A 15,967-nucleotide genomic window follows, 5' to 3' on the forward strand; every position below is an offset into this window, starting at 1 on the left:
TAAATAATCTTTTGGGTTATCAGGAAAAATGTCTGAAACAAAATCATTTCCCCTTATTTAAGAAGTTTGCCAAGTGAAAAATATGTAATAAATATCTAAAAAATTAAAACCTTTCCTAACTAGTACAGTTTTTTATAGTCATCGCTATCGCTTCACCACCACACCTTTTGAGTGGAATGATTGATGTAGCGCTATTTTTTTTTTTTTGGATTTCTCAGCTAGAAACTTCATCGATGTGCTATCGATGTTTAGCGTAGATAGCATCTTCGATGATGATAAAAAGCACTGATGTAACCATCATATCTCCAAATGTCAATCCATTCAAGATTCGGTACAATTGTTTACAATAGAAAAAATGTATTATCAGGTATTTGTTACATAAATTATTTATCTTATTTCGATAAATTTAAATTCATTATACATAATATGTATGGGGACCGAAATGCGTACATGGAGAAAGTTAGATAGAGGGTACAATTTGACCGCCTTATCCAAATCCCTTCCAGGCAACCAAAGGCGTAAAAGGACGTACCTATAGATACAAGGTACGAAATGAGAATTTATTTAAATTCAACTAAATATTACAGTATTTATTCACAATATTATTAAACATAATAAACTACACGAAATATAACAATAAGAATATGTACAAATGAGTTTATAAATTGTGAAATAATAACAGTAACTGATGTCGCTCTGGGACGGATGTCCTACCGACCTACCTAATGATCCCCGACCGACAAAGCCAAATAGTGATCCTTCACGAGTTTCTTGAAGGTGTAAATGGATTGCGCCTCATTGATATTTAATTATTGTGTATTCCAAAGTTGAATAGCACGGACCCTAAAAGATCTGATAAAAAAGGAGGATTTATTACCAACCTACAAGATAAACTTCTTCGTTACCCAACTAACTACCAAACTATGAACTCAAATTTATTCTTTAAGTACAGAAAAGTAGGAGGATGAAATAAAACACAATACAGAATATAAAGGACAAGCAAATTCCGGCGAAGTCGGACAGATAACTACTTAAGACGAGTCCGCGTAGTGATTTGCGCAGCCCAAATATGAACCGAACGCAATATATTGGAGTCTCAAATTTGTTTAACTATTCTTCAATTACTTTCGGGCTTGCGTCAGCGTAATCAAGAATGGGAAGAATATGAGTATGCGTAAAAAATATAGTATAAGCATAATTTTGGTAGGAATTAGAAGAAAACAGAAGGCGACGCAAAGAGCCGAATTTTTTTCCGCTGACTTCTTTCTTCCAGATGGTATGTCCAACTTAAGATTCCATCAAGATAGATGCCAACAACAAAACATTGTCAAAGTAAGGAACTGCAATACCATCAAACTTCCACTACGTTTTAACTTCCACTACGTTTTAACTTCCACCTATTGGGATGTTACAACAATGAGTCCTGAGAATTGCTTCTGGCCAGTAATTATTGCTTGTAATTTTTTCAGATTCACATTAAGCCCATCTGCTTTACTCACTTTCAGAATAAGGCACACATTTTTATTGATACTAGCTATAGCTGCTTGTGCAAAGGTTGATTTGGTGTCAATTTAGATGTCGTCAGAATACATCTGGTAGAGAGAGAATATCTTTTGAGTTATGGTATTGATACAATTGAAAAGAGGGACACTATGCCTAAAGAGGCAACACATTACGTGAATTGTGTTTCTTCAATGCGTATACGCTGCCGATGGCAATAAAGGTAACCATGAAACCAGTCAACCGATAGAGATATGTTAATAGAACGCAACTTATTCAATAGAATATCAAAGTCTATAGAACTAAAGGCATTACGGAAGTCCATCTTCATACCTACTTCAAAAAAAAAATCCTTGTTTGTCAGTTTGGCTCCTAAGGGACCATATAAGGAACCATTGCCGCTTATTTAATTATTGATGTATAGTTATACATAATGTACCCATCTCAGTGCTTTAATTCTATTCCCTTCTTTTCAGTTACTAATTTTCAATATTTAATTGCTTTTAAAGTAATCAATATCTCTTTTCCCTATCAGAGAGATTTTTTTTTTATTCATCAAATTCGAATTCGAATTCATAATTCATTTATTTCAAGTAGACCTTATTATAAGTCATGACTTCTGAAAGGTCAAGTCGTTATCTGTAAGTTGGTCCTTGATTGCAATATCACCTGGTGGAATTGTTGATATGAGTCAGTCTAAGGCTAGCCCGCCAGGAGTTTGTAATTTTTATTAAACCCGTACCCCTAATTAGCAAAGATCATCAATAGCCGATAACTGTCCACTGCTGGACTAAAGGAATCTTGTAATCACCACACTGAGCGGATGCTGCCTGTTCTCTGTACCCACCTTCCATGACACCCATCCTCTTCCCATGGGTGTAGGGTGATGACTACTGTATTCTGATATGCGTACACCACACGGCACAGCGGAGCCAAATTCAAATAGTTTAAATTACAATTAGATTATTTTACTAAGATAGGTTTGGTTTTAGGTTAGGTGAAAGCCTGATGAGGTCAAGGTCGGGTTAAAATGTTAACTAAACAAACCTTCCGTCGGTGGTAAACATTAAACTCTCATCCCAAGTTAATAATCAATTTAATCCAAAATCTTTAGAGAAAATAATGAAGTTAGTTTAACAAGCCTTAGACCTTACCGACAGGTTAGAGTAAGAAAAGCATAGTACAGGATACTAACTTACTAAGTATAATCTTTGATCTGAAGATTTTGGATTCGTTTTTAGAATTTAAACTATAGTGAGTAAAGTTCATTTTTATTGTGTAATTAACGGCTGAGATCACGTGAATTTGTCAGAGATTGCTTAATTTTAGGATTAGATTGATTTTTATTTCGGGCATAAATACGTAAATGTGATCTCAGATTGATAAAATTAATGGACAAGCTGCGGCACTAGTCTTCATTTTTTTTTATTGCCATTGTTACGTCCATGTCATGGGCACGACATCGGTTCAGTAAATGTGTTTGGAAAATATCCCTCATAACGTAAGCGGACTTCCGGGGCGTGCGGGTGCGTTTCGGCGTGCTGTAGTCAACTTCGTATAGACCGAATTTTTCCCTGAAAATAAATAAAAATTACACATGTCAATAGATATTTCTGTTTGTGAATATCTTGCGCATATATCGGATCTTGATCATTGTCTATAGCTTGCTTTATGGAGTTGGACTTAGGCGACATTTTACAATACGCAGACAACGTCTCAGTAACATAAAAGAATGAGTTTAAAAAAAAAACCTATTATTTCGATAGTATCGACTAACTATAATTCATGTATAAGCAGTGGCGTGCATAGAGGGTATGCACAGGGTATGCATATGATATAAAATGAAGAAAATCTCCAGTACTAGTTAAAAATACTTGAGGCAAGGTTTTATATAACTAAAGTTTTCCTAAGTTCCATAAGTTTTTATAACTCGTACGGGAGATTTTCTTAATTTTATATCAACTGCCTGTGCATACCCTCTTTGCACGCCACTGAGTATAAATAATGAGTAGGTAGGTATATGGAGATTTTTATTAGGCTTACGTGTATCCGTATGACCATTCATAGTTATCCATGAGACTCCAGGCTGTGTACGCTTGAACATCAGATCCTTCCTCCATTGCATCCAACATCGCAGATAAATATTCCGTATAATATAACACACGGTCGTCATCATTCAGACCCCCGAATGTAGCAAACCCGTTTTCGGTAATATACACGGTTGCGTTGTCGTATTCCTTTCTTATGTATGTTAATAATTTGTAGAAACCCCATGGTCAAACTATAAAGTATTTATTTTATTTAATATTTAAAATTAAAAAAAAAAAATATTAGTTAAAAACCTTATAAAATATTAACTTATGTTTGAAATATACACGGGTGGGTTAGCGTATTATTTTCTTATGTATATTAATAGCTTAAATAATCCCGATGGAACAAACTATAACCTAACCTAACCTTCGAGTTCACCCGCTACCATCACCTAGTAGCCTCCCAGTGCTGTAACTTTTCTGAAAGCTTTTACTCGATGCCGAATTATTATCTCAACGCAATATTTGCGATAAGTATACAACAGGCGCTGTCATGCATTTAATATGAACACGAACGGTTAAGAACTTGTCAGATAAGTTACTACAGATATTCTATTGTCACCTTCCAATAACGTTTTAGACCTTATCTCAGACACCATCATACTATGAAGTTCTTTAAATCTCATTAGTGCACGAAGGTTATATTTAAAACAACAGTAGAATCCAATATGTTTTAAATACCTTTGTAAAGTTTGACTGGCCAATAGTCCATTCAGGCAAAAATTTAAAAATCACTGCTAGGTCGTCTTCGTAAGATGGGGAATCATAATAACCGCACAATGTCTTATTTCTGTATACATATTGGGTAAAATAATGATTCAACCCAAAAAGGTCCGAGCTCCCTTTTATGAGTTGGATTTCATATGGTGTAAATTCAGGCAGTCTAGATCTGAAAAACCCTTGTTCTGCGCTCCTAGTTGCTATTCGATTTTTCATTGCCGGTGGGAAATCGCCGGTCTTTGAGAAAATTGGGTGTGCATATTGTTCCCACTAAAATGAAAAAAGTTGTTTATCAAGTAGTATTAAATAATTAATTAACATGAAGCCAAATGCTAGTAAACCTCACGCCCTTAAAAGGTTCGGTAACATGAAGGCATATCGTATTAAGAGTTTTGTTATTTAATATCAAAATCAGTAAGTAATGTCTTTGTATAATACTGAACATTATATTCATTTATTAATCTAAGAGCTTGCAAGTATTTAAAAAAATACCTAGAATCGACATTAGGAAATATCAATTTCAGAATCTAAGGTGTAGGTCTAATCCTAATTGTTGTAATTCTGTGTTCCGGTCTGTAGGGCATTGGTGCCGGTGATATGGCACATGAGGCTTAACACCTACGTTTATGCCTCCGGTTAATGGACAAAGCGCGGCACGATGCAAAACGTGTTCCATGAATGCGCTGCGAAGTATTGCGCTGTTTATAGACGATGGTTTTTCACTTACCATCAGGGACCACCTGCGTGGTCCGTCAATTATTAATATATAAATAAAAAAATGATTACTACATATAAGCCACACCTTTTTTTATTGGAATCATAGTAGGAAGTTAAAGTATTGTTTTTACTATACTTTACAATTCAGATAGAGGCTTCAAATTTTCTGCAACCTATCTGAGAACAGGGCCTTGAGTTAGGGCAATCGGACATACACAAAAAGTTTCAAAGTTATGTATTATGAGATGCACAACCCTAAAAAGCATCAAAAGTACGTACTTCAAATTGATTAGCGTCATGAGCTGCTTCTGATTGATTCCTAAATAAAGGTTCATACCATTGAGCACTCAAAGAGATAAAAATTAACCCTTTATGATCTGGTCTAAATTCTTCATCGTAGATGTGATATGCTTTAGCGTGGGCCAGAAGCAAATTTTTTGCGCATAGATATTCAGCAACTCCTTTAATGTTGAGAGCTGGAGCTAAAATTGTACCGCCGTAACCAAAGTGACAAACTTGATGTGGTTCATTTATCGTCACCCAGTATTTGACTCTATCTCCAAACAATTCGAATAAAGTCCGTGCGTAATCTGCATACCAGTCTACCATGTAGGGGTTTGCCCACCCTCCAAGCTCTTGAAGTTTCTGTGGCAAGTCCCAATGGAATATTGTGACCACGGGTTTAATATTATATTTAAGTAATTCATCAATTCAGTTGTTGTAATACGCTACTCCTGCTTTATTAATTTTGTCTGGAAAACTTGTTGGAAGTATTCTATTCCACGACATTGAAAACCTGTAGAAGTCAACGCCCAGTTCTCTCAACATCTCCACATCTCTCTTGTAGAAGTTATACGAATCGTCAGCGATATCTCCATTTGAACCATTTTTAATTAAATGTGGTCGTGTATGAGATAAATGATCCCAAATATTTTCTGTTTTTCCTATAAAATATAAAATTAACGAGTACAGAATTATTTTAAAAGTACTTATATTTTATTCATTTATTTATGAAACATTTGACGACCTCCCTGGCGTAACAGTGAGCGCTGTGAATTTAAGTAGGAGTTCTCGGTTCCGATTTCCGGCGGGGGCAATTTGGGAATTTATAATTTATGAATTTTCTCTGGTCTGGTCTGGTAGGAGGCTTTGGCCATGGCTCGTAACGACCCTACCCTGAATTTAGGGTTCCAGTGCGATGCCGCATAGAAACGGATTAGGGGATTAACGGATTAGGCCCGCTACTATCTTAGACTGCATCATCACTTACCACCAGGTACGATTGCAGTCAAGGGCTAACTTGTAGTGGAATTAAAAAAAAACAAAATCGATTTCTTTATGCTCGTAAGCCCTTGGCTGGTTGTGTGAGCATGAGAATGTGCAGTATTGCATTGTGTGCATTTCTCTAAACGAAAACTTATATTTACTTCTAAAATATGTCAACTACATTATGAAAATAATTGATTAAATATTTGTGAGTAATATTACCATCTACGTTCCAAGCCCCTTCTATTTGATAAGCAGAGGTGGCAGTTCCAAACATAAATCCACGAGGAAATTTACGCACTTTGCATTTAGATCCCGTATTAAGCTCAACTGATGATAATGATAAACTGAAATATATGTCATAGTAGAACTATAGAATACATATCAATAAATTCATTTAGATACTACATGTTTTTTTTTTAATATTTTGGTATATTAACACTTAATAGTTCAATCCGCTTTATCCAATAATTTTAATCAGATACTCAAAATTGAAACAGAAAGGAGACTGTCGGTAGTTACGTTAAGTTTAATAAACAATATCGGTTATGAATTAACTGAGATTTGGATATAGTTTCATATATTAGATAATATCGCCAAAATAAACACATCGTATTATAATATATTGTTTTGAAAGTAGATTAATAAATATTAATAGACAAAGGTAATGGTTTTTTAATCTAAAAAGAGTGCACATTAACTTAAAGAAGTAAAAACAATGAATTCATAAAAAAAAAGCAATATTGCAGACAATCTAATGTATTCACATTATAATATAGATAGTAATAATAGGCCATATTAACATATTTTGCCAACTGTAAAAATACGCGTACAAGATGTTCTTCACTGGTACTTCTTTGCTTGACGAGCGTAAAGTAGGAATGCGATATAGTTAGTGATGTGCTTCCAAATATAATTGACAAATTATGTTTGTTGACCTTAAAATGTCGTCTACATGGAGGTTTTTGTTACTTACAAATTGCTCCAGATTATCTTTACTTATGTAGAGTTCCGTATCAGAATATTATAAAAAAATAGTTTTTTTTTTACTTGTAAAAAGAGACATGTGAAAAGACAAACTTCAGCACTTACTTACTTTTTTTCTTAATCACGTAATTTATTCATTTCGATCCAAATAAATTTAATGAATTAAAGTTGAACTCCCTAAACCACTTTAAATTCCTTGACCACTTTCATATTCCACGACATTTTGACTGCTAACCAATCAATTTATTTTTTGTTTGGAAATATCTATACGATTTTCAGACTTCAATTTTATATCACCCAAATTTTTTCATCACCCAAATGGTCCTTTAAGAATGAAAATGCACCCATAAGTTATTATAAAAAATTAAAAAAAAAAAAATTAATTGTCCAAAGAGTAAAATAGCAAACTACTTTTAATTAGGTTACAAGGTGAACATTTGTACTCAATATATAGCTAAACGGAGTGTCGGGGCACTAGTACTAGGGAGGCCCTGTATCAAGAGTGCCTTACCCCTCCTACGGATCTAACCGTAATTAGACCAACTCATAAATATCTACAACTATATATCGATATAAGGCACATATATATAAGCATATTTTAGGCGCACCCGCAACGTTATAATGCCTAAGAACCTTGAGAAGTGAATTGAAAAATAATAGATTAAAGCCATAGTAATAAATTACTCCTTATCTTATACCAAATTGGTTTCAGAGGTGGTTCACCAGACATCCATTAGAACACTTACAATAAATTAGTTCTTACAAGCTGTTGCTTGCATTCTTCGTTGGCGTTTTTTACAAATCCGGTGGAAGTATTTGTTTTTCCCGAATAAAAAGTAGCCATGTTACTCTACGCCCTCACTAAGCAACTTTAAGTTAGTTGAAACAAACCTAAAGTTGCTTAGTGAGGGCGTTAAGTAAGAACAAACATACAATAAACACAATTCCACATTTATAATAGTATGGATGTCCACCACGTTTATTTTACGTGATGTATTTCTTTTATCCTACAAAAATCGCATCATTACTTAATATATATGATATAATAGAGAATGCCGCGACTTTCCGCGGGACCCTCACCTCCAAAAAGTAAGGTACAGGCAAATCCTAAATTTCCATAACACCAGTTTAATAAGTAGTTCATGAGAAAGCGAATTCAGATTAGATTTTTTTTATAACAGTAAACTTTCAATTAAAACCTACACTCCATTGCATCTTCCTAAGGCACTCTTAATTGGCGTTACAAAAATTTTTGATCATTAACTTGAAGTGCCTGATTCTAACTTCATAATCATAGAACATTCATGATTCAATCTTCCAACCGAGTTTATTTACCTTAATAGTTGATTTGTATAAAGTTCCTAGGCTTATATTAGTTAAAATATTTGCCAGCAAATTTTTTCTTCCCAAATACCACTCGCACTTTCATAACGTCTTCCAACCGTAACTGATTACGTAACTGATTTGTGTAAAATCCTCTTTTAGCTGATGCCTACAAGGAAATTTCCAAAGTTCATTTTTGTGGGCTTATTTCTTGTTAAAATTTTTGGAAAGCTTACTGTTAATAAAATCCAGCAACAACTTATTGAATTACAGCAACATCAGGAACTAATCAGTTCAGACGGAAAGTTAATTGAGGAAATGGGTGAATGAGGTTTAACTTATACACGGACGGACAGGCAGACAGAAATAAAATGAAAATTCGCATCATTATTGTAGGCACTACAGCACGATATGTGCCTATGTCCGCCAGTTTCGCATGCCGATGGCTTTTACATCTCGGTCTACTCCATCTATCAGCGCAATCCTGGCCCCCGATCGATCTCCGCCCGTCAGGCGGTAACGTCATAATCTTTTTGGTTGGTGATAATCGTCCGGCACACTTCAGTCTCAAGATTTTTATGTGCTGGGCAATGTTTGGCTCCCCAAAGATATAAATTTCGTGATTGTACCTGATACACTACGGATCAACCACTTCCACCGCACCATATAGTATAGTTTAAGTACCTTCCTTGTCAGGGCTTCTTCATTTTTCCTACTATTAGTCCAGCACTACCTTAGGTTATTGCCCTTTTATTAAAACGCTTATAATATTATCCATATTGTAAGGGTTTTGTAAAAACTTACGAGAGATTCGCCGTTGACGAGTTATCTCTTCCAACTCAGACCTTCTTCAAATCTTTATTATATTAAGTAACACCACTCTGAAGGTGAAATCCTTCTATACATCAAATAATTAGAGAGCTGTTAAAATTTGCCTCGGCAGTAAACTACGAGTTGATGTTAATAATAAAATCTTTATTTAACAAAACATTATCTTAATATATATAAAGTACGCGTCACGTTCTTTGTCCGAGATGGACTTCTAAACTACTTAACCGATTTTAATGAAATTTTTCATTTTATACACACCGTGTGCAGTTTGATCTAACCTAAAAGACAGGATAGCTTACATCTCAATTTATAGCCGCAATATTGTTTTATTCGGAACTATTTGTTAGTACTTATAATAAAACTAACGAGTAGAATTTTTTACAAAGAAGATAATAAACAAAAATTTTGGGGGCATTCTATAACCAGTACTGAACCCAAAACTGAAATTACTTATTCGAAATTATGTATTTGAGTGGGTCCCTATAGTCCATATAGTTTGGAAATTAAGCACTAGCTAGTACATTATAAATAAAAAGTGGATATAAGCAATAGACTTTCTAGAAACGTACATAAATTAGTGATAAGTATCCGCAAATCGTCTGAGAAAAGCAATCAAATTCTTCCTGGGAATGGGTATATGCTTTTATAACATGATAATGAAGGTAATATTAGGTCTACCTTTACCTTAGTTTAAAAAATATATTAAAATACATTTAATAAATCGTGATTACCAATTACTGATCAATTTGTTAAAAAGGGCTGTTTGGAAGCATCTCTCACAAGTCCTCTAAGTAATGTTACAATGCAAAATGTTCTTTAAAAAAATGTGCCGAGTTCCTTGCTGGCTTCTTCTCGGAAGAATTTGCCTTTCGTACTGGTTTTAGAGTCACTACACACAGACCGTCTAGACGAATCAAAAGTATTTTTAAAATAAATAAATGGATTTTGAAAATCGTGTTTTTTTTTATAAAACATATATGCCCTAAACCCGTAGGTCGATTCGAGAACATTCTTCGAGAACTAACAGTTCCCTACGATTTTCATGTAGATTCTTCTTTAATTTATAAGTAAATTTTTAGCATACAAACTTTCATACGTTAGTCTGAACAACATGACACCCAAGCTCCGGGTCTATTCGTATGCCTGCGCTTTTAGTTCGTTTTCTCGTTTACAAAAAGTCGAAGCTTGATTATAATTATAATCATATAACTTTCGTATATTAAACTTCTCCATTTGAAAGATATTTGGTACACGATAAAAAAGAGTTGGGACGCTAAGTGTTCGGTAACTTCGTCCGAGTATCTATCGTTTTTTTCCTGCAGGAAGCTTTGTTTATCCCTGGATAAAAAGTAGCTATCCTTTATCAGGATGCAAAGTGTAAAAAATTTCGCCAGGTTTGGCTTAGCTCCTAGATATATAGGATATAAAAGGAATTTTCCTTATCCCCGAAAAGTTAGCCAGGGGTTTTTTCTGATTTAATTGAAATTAAACATTAATAATTTAACCTGATATCTTAAAATTTTAATTTAACAGCACATTTCTCTGCAATAATAACGTTTAATAAAATAATTAACGTTTTTTTTAAGTCGGCGTTGATGGCTAATTATATTCATCAACGTTTCACGCACTTTTCAAGGTAAAGTTCTATTGCCTTCGCTACTGTAAAAAGAAGGTTAATTAAATGTGTTGACAGATATAGCTAGAATGACTGTGATTTATCTTATCGTTGTTCGCCAACTCAACGACGAGGTTGTCCCCTTAATACAGTTGTATCTCGTGAAACTCGTATTTTTCCTTTAAACAAGGCTAGTTCATTGTATCGTAACAATAACGGTTCCATAAACCTGGCAGAACTTGGTCGGATGTATTTGGCGGCTCTTCGATACCCTGCGAAGTCATTTCTGCCAGTCCCAGCTCTCATTACTTATCTAAGGCAATCTCGTTATAGGACAGTCATTACAGAACCACAGTATCATCAGTTGGGTTTTGTTTTAAACCTACATTCATAATTGACGATTGGGATTTTACCAATGTTGCTATTTTAACATTATTTTTTTGAAAATGGTTTGAGTTTTGTTCTGTAGTTAAACAACAAATACTAATGGCCATGAATTTAATTTGTCAAATAAAATAAATGAAATAGTATATTTTGTCAGCAATATACGTCTTTTATACACTTGGACAAATATTTGGCTACTAAATAAAAACCTGTTTTAAGGTAGGTATATAGTGATAATTTTATTCACTTTTTCACTTTATGCCAAGAAAATAAAAATAAAATCTAATATCCTTTGTCAATGGTTATAGCCTTTGACATATCTGGCTCGTAGTGTTGGTCGAGAGCGCGTGTGCGCACGATCTCTTTGTACACATGGGCAGATTTGCCTGCGGTGCGCATGCGGTTCGGACTCTTGTAGTCTACCTCGTACAGTCCAAAACATTGACTGAGAAAAAATGCAAATAACAAAATGAATAACAAAATGAATAAAAAAAAGCTCAACTTATTAGCAGGTTAGGTGAACTGTTTAGGATAAATATAATGTTCCTTGATAGATTATGCTAAAACGGCATTCATAATTAGATCTTTTAACACCCTAAATGTTTGAACGCACTTGCGACTTTCTGAAATAGTTATTAATTTTTAGGTATCTTTCTTTTGAATTCAGGTAAAAGATTTTTTCCTGATAGTGGGACCCACTAGGTTGAGGAACCGTTACCTCAGTCATAAGCCCGACGGACGTCTTGCTGGGGAGGCATCGGTGAGTTTTTAGAATATCCCTGTGCTTCCATTTATGTTTGCTGAGGGTGGCGTTATCGGTAGTGGGTAGAAAATTTACTTAAAAAGTCTCCCGAAAAAAAAACTACATATTTTTTTGTTTGACGTCCGATTGGCGCAGTGGGCAGCGACCCACTTTCTGAGTCCAAGGTCGTGGGTTCGATTCCCACAACTGCAAATTTCAGTTGCATGAATGTTCATATGTATATAATAAGTATTTATGTATATTGTTCATAAAAATATTCATCAGTCGCCTTTGTACCCATAACACAAGCTACGCTTACTTTAGGGCTAGATGGCGATGTGTGTATTGTCGTACTTAGTATATTTATTTATTTATAATTGACTGCTATAGAAGATAGTCTACTCTTATAATCTCGTATAAAGTATCAATTGAATGGTTTTGGACCTGTGGAAAGAGTGATAACTTACGTATAACCCTCGAGCCATTCGAAGTTATCTAACAGACTCCAAGCAGTGTAGGCCCTGACGTCGCAGCCCTCATCTATGGCATCAAGCATTGCAGACAAGTACCCCCGATAATATGAAACTCGGTCGTCATCATCTAAGCCTCCGTAAGTAGCTAATCCATTTTCTGTGATGAATACCGGAGGGTTCTCGTAGTCTTCCTTTATTTGTCAGTATTTTGTAGAATCCCCATGGGACGAACTATATTATGTTGGGCAAAATATAAATACAATTAATTATACGTTTCTGCGTATTCACTCATGAAGGTTTTTATGATATTATATATTACTTGTGTGGTCCAGTTTATGCATTAGAATATTGTTATTCGTAAGTAAATTTATTTTTAAATTATGCACCGCCTGCATTCTGTTTTCCTTTTGTTTTCCTAAGGTTGCCTTACAGAGATTGAGAGTGCTACTAATCGATAAGGCCATTTGCATCCTGCTTCCGTTTTAGTGTTTGTTTTATTTCGCACAAATACAGAGTATAAATCTAAATCTAAGGTATCTTACATCATTCAAATTTTCATTTTTACCGTATTTGGTTATGCAAACTTTCACATTTCCCTATTATATACCTAATATGCTTAAAGAATGCCGTAGGGTTTTGGAATAGGTCTGTCTACAGGAACTGCATCAATTGCATAACTATCATCATCCTCAACCTATTAAAGGTATACTACTGGAGAGTGGCGTGCATACAGGGTATGCACAGGATATGGAGATGGTATCACGTAGAGATAATCCACAGTACGGGTTATCAGGACTTAAGGTTAGGCTAACTAGTACAATATATCTCGTACAATACCTACCCTTAAGGTAGATTTCCTCAATTTTATATAATCCGCATACCCTGTGCATACCCTATGTGCACGCCACTGCCACTGGACGCACGTCTCCTCAGTCCGCTCTCGTACTTAGTCTCTCCAGTACAGGATGATGGTCTTAAGGATTTGTGTCGAATGCTAAATATTTCCTCAACGACAACAAGGCAATTATCTACATAATGCTTTAATGGTTAGCAAATAGCAAGATAATGATGTTTATTATACCGACCTTAATATAATCTGATTCGCCAATTGTCCATTCGGGTAGATAATGCTCCAGAATTTCGAGGTCATCTAAATACGAAGGAGCCTCATGATAGTCGTAAGTACTTTCATTTCTATATACATAACTTGTCGTGTAGTGATTTAATCCAAAGAAATCGGAACTTCCTCGGACGAGTTCAATTTCCGCGGGAGTAAATTCAGGTAACCTAGACTTTGGAAACCCTTGAGTAGCACTCTTGGCGGCTATACGTTCGATCATTATGGGTGGAAAACCGCCAATTTTAGAGAATACTGGATGTGCATAGTGGTCCAACTGAAATATTAGAAAGATACAAATTTGAACAGTGGTACATTATGAAGGATGTTCTTTAAGTTCAAATAAAGGTAAAGCTTCAACTAGTTTTCTGAGCTGAACAACTGAATTCTGTTTCTTAGGATAACACACTTAAGATAATAAATCACTGTGACGTCATAATATTAAATAAACAAAATTACTGACGTGGAATTGATAAGCATTGCTAGCTCCTTCAACATCAGCACCATCTTCCGTTAGGGGTTCGTGCCATTGGGAGCTAAATGAAATAAATATATTCCCCTTTTGCGTTGGTCTAAACTCCTTGTCGTAAATATGATAAGCTCTCGCATGAGCTAGCAGTAAGTTCTTTGCGCACATATAATCGGCCACGCCCTTTATATCTAAAGCGGGAGCAAACATTTATGAACCATATCCACCGTAACAAACTACGTGTGGTTCGTTTATAGTTATCCAATATTAGGTTGGAATACTGTTCGGGCATAATCTGAGTACCATTTTACTATTTCGCCATTTGTCCATCCACCAAGTTCTTGTAGATTTAGAGGCAAATCCCAGTGGAAGATGGTTATCATCGGTTCTATATTGTGTTTGAGCATTTCATTTATTAGGTTGTTATAATATGTCACGCCTGTGTAACTGATTTTATTAGGAAAACCGGTAGGAAGGATTCTTGTCCAAGATAATGAAAATCTATAAAAATCGAGACCCAACTCTCTCATCATTTCTACATCCCTTTTATATAAATAATAAGAATTAGCTGCGATGTCTCCGGTTGAAAAATCTTTGACCATCCATGATTTGGTATGAGTCAAATGATCCCAGATATTTTCTGATTTATCTGCAAATGAAATTGTAAAAACTAAATAGAAATTTTAATTTAAAAAAATCTAGAATTTTTAAAGATCTAGATAATTTGATCAGCACATGACAAAGATTTATTCTTATGAAGTAAAAACGTTTACCAGAAGCATTCCAAGCCCCTTCAACTTGATAAGAAGCAGTCGCTGTTCCAAACAAAAAACCATCTGGGAATTTACGGACATTGTGACTTGAAAGTGAACTGCATTGAGAAATATACAAAATGCATATTAAAATGTGTAAACTATAATAGTACATCACTGTGCAGTCAAAGATTTCTCAGAGTAATGCATAATATTTGCAATTTTGAAGTAAAGTGTTATCATAATATGAAAATAGTGTTATCATAATATGGTATTATCATCATTATATCTTTGAAGATATTCATCTCACTTACAAAAAAATGTTTATTTTAGATACTTATACTAGTAAGCATTGGTGTGCAATTCATACATGCTCTGATTACTCTAAGTTTCGAAAGAGGTTTAAGATTTTATAGAATAAGGAAGACGCAAGGAGCCTCAAGAAAGCCAATATTTAACAAATATAAAATAAAATTTGATTAGACCATTAAAGGGCCTAATTTTTTTTTTTTTTTTATGATTGATGATGATATGATCTCTCATACAAGCAATATTGTTTTTTTTCGCATTGATACAATTTACGATATGAGGGGTGAATTCAGCTATTTACTTATCAAGTAATAATAATAATAATCATTTATTCGGGCCAAAAATAATGGATACAATAATTACATGAATGCCCTAACCTCTGCGGAAGGAAAACCCGTGTTACAGAGGGTAGGTCCTTCCAGTTGTTACAAAGGGTGTTGTGAAGATTTAAATAAAAAAAAATACGCCTAAACTATAGACCAAAATTTACGACATACATCGATAGTATATAGATTATCGCTCATGTTATAGATAGGCTGTTAAAAAAATGCGTTCTTGTAATTATCAGTTTAATTTAAAATAATAATAATTTTTATTCATTTTAGGTTTGTTCCTTGTGATCACTCACAAGTACAACATCAGTCGATAGGTGGCTTCATGCCAATACATTTT

At 34.5% G+C, this 15,967-nt stretch overlaps 1 pseudogene; it reads right to left on the minus strand.

Annotated features, from left to right (window-relative positions):
• Positions 1 to 2,908: 2,908 nt before the first annotated feature.
• LOC120636968 lies at positions 2,909 to 15,964 on the minus strand (annotated as a pseudogene).
• Between the last annotated feature and the right edge of the window lie 3 nt (positions 15,965 to 15,967).

Source organism: Pararge aegeria, chromosome 3 (genome assembly GCF_905163445.1).
Source record: "Pararge aegeria chromosome 3, ilParAegt1.1, whole genome shotgun sequence".
NCBI lineage: Eukaryota > Metazoa > Arthropoda > Insecta > Lepidoptera > Nymphalidae > Pararge > Pararge aegeria.